A 3,858-nucleotide genomic window follows, 5' to 3' on the forward strand; every position below is an offset into this window, starting at 1 on the left:
TATGTTATTACACGTTGAAACACGATGAAACTATGTTTAGCACGTAAAAACAGTGAAATTCCATCTAAATCTCAGCTCTTAAATTCATCGTTGCCAAGAGATTTCCCTAAACCGTACGAAAATTGGGAATTCGTACGATAATTCGGTAAATAATCCAAAATGTGGGTTAAATTAAATAGATATAAGATATATCAATATTTAATAAACAAATATAATATATATATCTAATAAATATAATATATATTTAAGAAATAAATATAATGTATAATTAATTAATTAAATGAATTAATGTTTTAATTAACCTAATAAGTTATTCTTAACAAATTTTATAAAATAAATAAATAAAAGAAATTTTTTTATTCTAGTTTTAAGTTAGTTTGGATCAACTAAGTTAGTTAAATCCTAGTTATATGCTAACTAGGTTAGTAGTTAATCAAAGGAACCCACTAACTGAGTTGGTAAACTCAGTTAACTTCAGTTAGTTCAGTTTAAAAAAAATGGGATCTATATGCGTGGGACGGGGATCGAACCGCTGACCTCAATCATAACAAACAAGCACCTAACCACTCGGCCGGGAATGCCACATCCAAACGAACTAGGAATCAATTAACTTTTATGCGCAACTTTCGAACCTTCCATTTTTAAACTCTTGACCGCCAATAAACGCGTTTCTGGTCCGACATTCTTTCTTCTTCACCGTGAATACCTCCGGCCAGCAAGGTGTTTCCAGTTTACCAAAAATACATGATTCCCTTGATTGCCAATCATACAAGCAATCAAGTTTATCGTTTCCAAATTTGTACGTCCCGAACTCGGTATAAATACCGACCCGTTTCCTTCATTCCGAACTCGCACCTCTCGACACCTCTCACCGTTTCTCCTCACCGTAACCACCTCGACATCGCACACCACCCCCACTGCCGGAAACCTGCTTCTTCGCCGGAACTCCGTCTGCCACCACCTTCGCCGCCGGAGAACCACCGGTCACCGTTGCGAATCGCCGGAGAAGACGGTCCAGACGCCGGTAATCGCTTTGTTTCCGATTTCCTTATTTTTTTTATATAATTACAGTTCTTTTATTATTATTATTATTATTATTATTATTATTATTATTATTATTATTATCATTATTAATATTATTATTATTATTATTAATATTATTATTATAAACAGATTAGTAATATAATTAGTATTACTATTATTTTTATTAAAACAGATTTATAAATATATCTTTTTAAAATCTGAATTTTATAACAGAATTATTGTTTCTGTTTTATTTATAAAATCATATTTATTATCAGAAATCATAATCAGAAGTATTATTTATTTAAATCAGAACTTATATTTCAGAATTATTATTAAATCAGAAATTGTATTTTTAATAAATCAGAATTTTATTTCTGTTTTATTTTCAGAATTTTTATGGTTTAAATCAGAATTATCATTTTATATATATATATATAATAATCAGAATTGTTGTTCATTTTAGTAATAATATTTATAACACCTTGGTAAAATCAGTTTTATTATTATAATAATATATAAAAATCATGTGTTTATTTTTATTTATAAATAAATTGTCATATATTTTATATATGACTATTATATTTTGGAAATGTTAATATTCTTTACCTTGTTATTTAATAATCCCTAAATTCCCAATATTTAACAAAATACTCAAAATTAATAGGGTAATTCTCTTGTGCAACGACACTTGAAACAATTCTCATATTCTCTTTCCAAGAAATACGCAACGCACTCCAAGGTGAGTATACATGACCCATTTTCGTTTTACACTTTTGGGTGCAATATGTATTACATATCAAACATCACAACACGTTAAACATTTTATGCACACTCTATCCTTATTCTATGTGATACATTTTAATCATGTTAGACATGTTATGCTATTGTAAACACCTAATGACTATGTGTTCATTAACTTCGTACAAGCCTCCCCTAACAATGGTAGCGCTATAGGTTGAGAAACGCCCCTCCTGTTCTATGAGCAGGTATTGTTAGGTTAAACTATGTCAACCTACTCAAACTCGTTTGGGTACACTTTAATTGCGTTAAACTTTGGTTTGGGCACATAGAGTAACATCGTTTCGAGTATATACTGTTTACATGATATTGTATTTCACATTTGGATATGAGCAAACATTTTAAACACGTACTATGCTATGTATGAAAACTTGTATACTCGCCAACATGCTTTTGTTGATTTATTTTAATACATATTGCAGGTTGAATGATCAAGAAAACAAGAATCAAGCTAGGATGGACATTAGAAACCCACTTAGCATTTTGATTATTGTTAAATGTTATGTTTATTTATTTGGAACTATGTATCCCATTCTGAGATTTAATGAAATCAATTAATTCATATTGTCACAATAGTGTTATGTTGTTTTGAGCAATTTGTACGTCTCATCCCGATGTTTCCGCCATCGGTTGGGGTGTGACAAACATAGACATTTCGACATGGTTTACACAATAACACTTGACATTTGGTTTATACATGAACAATCTACATGGTGGTTGGTTTGGGTAAATGGTTGGTGTAACGTGGCGTATGTAATATGATACAAACATGGTGGATACGCCGCTGGTACTTCCTATATATAAATGCTTGTATAGTATTACATATCGTAGCGTTATCCAAGTCATTTCAGTTTAGATACATTACATTTTACACAAATAACATATTCTTCACAAGACATTGTTTTACAAACGAATTATCTTATACAAACTCATTTTACTTGGTTATTCATTTAACCATACAATGTTCTCTTATTTATACATATCATCTGATCATATCGTTTTTCAAATGATTTACAAGACAAAGCACATTAGCACTGATCGGAGGCACGTTTTATTGGCCACGTATGGCAGACAATGTTGAAGCATACGTGCATACTTGCTTAGTTTGCCAGCAAGACAAAATCGAGCAACGCCAACCAAGAGGTTTGTTGGAGCCCTTACCGATCCCAAATGGCCCTTGGGAAAGCATTTCTATGGATTTCATCACTTGCTTGCCAAAGTCAGAAGGTTTTGGGAGCATCATTGTGGTGGTTGATAGATTCTCCAAGTATGGAACATTCATCCCCGCACCAGCCGATGTTACCGCAGGGGAGACGGCAAGACTTTTCTTTAAGCGCGTGGTGAAGTATTGGGGCATACCACAAACCATTGTCAGTGATCGAGACCCTTGTTTCACGGGGCGTTTTTGGTCCGAGTTATTCAAGATTATAGGGACAAAACTCAACTTTTCAACTAGCTTTCATCCCCAAACAGACGGGCAAACAGAGCGGGCCAGTGCCTTACTCGAGTTATACCTCCGACACTATGTAAGTGCTAATCAACGTGATTGGGCTAAACTTCTAGATGTTGCACAATTTTCTTATAACATGCAGGGAAGCGAAGCTACCGGGAAAAACCCTTTCGAGATCGTAACGGGACGTCAACCATTGGCTCCAAATGCCTTAGCCGCATCTTATAATGGTAATAGCCCAACTGATTTCAAGAGTCTAAAGGAGTGGCACGAACATGCAGACTTGGCTCGTACTTCCCTTGACAAGGCGGCTAAGAAAATGAAGAAATGGCCGGATGATAGAAGGCGACGTGTGGAATTCCAAGTCGGGGACCAAGTCATGGTGAAACTTTTGCCACAACAATTCAAATCACTAAGGGGCATGCACAAGGGACTCGTAAGGAAATATGAAGGACCCTTTCCAGTAATCGTTCGTGTTGGCAAAGTATCTTACCGACTACAATTGCCGCCCAAGTTAAAGATTCACCCAGTCTTCCATGTGAGTTATCTCAAGCCTTACCATGCCGACGAGGAAGACTTAAATC

General features: G+C 34.5%; 1 long non-coding RNA gene across 1 annotated transcript; it reads left to right on the forward strand.

The window, feature by feature from the left end:
- The first annotated feature begins 917 nt into the window (after positions 1 to 917).
- On the forward strand, positions 918 to 2,357 carry LOC118481195. The gene is made up of 3 exons (XR_004864791.1): positions 918 to 1,024; positions 1,691 to 1,765; positions 2,247 to 2,357. It is a non-coding gene; the product is annotated as an uncharacterized LOC118481195 (long non-coding RNA).
- The last annotated feature ends 1,501 nt before the right edge of the window (positions 2,358 to 3,858 follow it).

The sequence above is a fragment of the Helianthus annuus genome, chromosome 8, assembly GCF_002127325.2.
Source record: "Helianthus annuus cultivar XRQ/B chromosome 8, HanXRQr2.0-SUNRISE, whole genome shotgun sequence".
In the NCBI taxonomy this organism is placed as follows: Eukaryota; Viridiplantae; Streptophyta; class Magnoliopsida; order Asterales; family Asteraceae; genus Helianthus; species Helianthus annuus.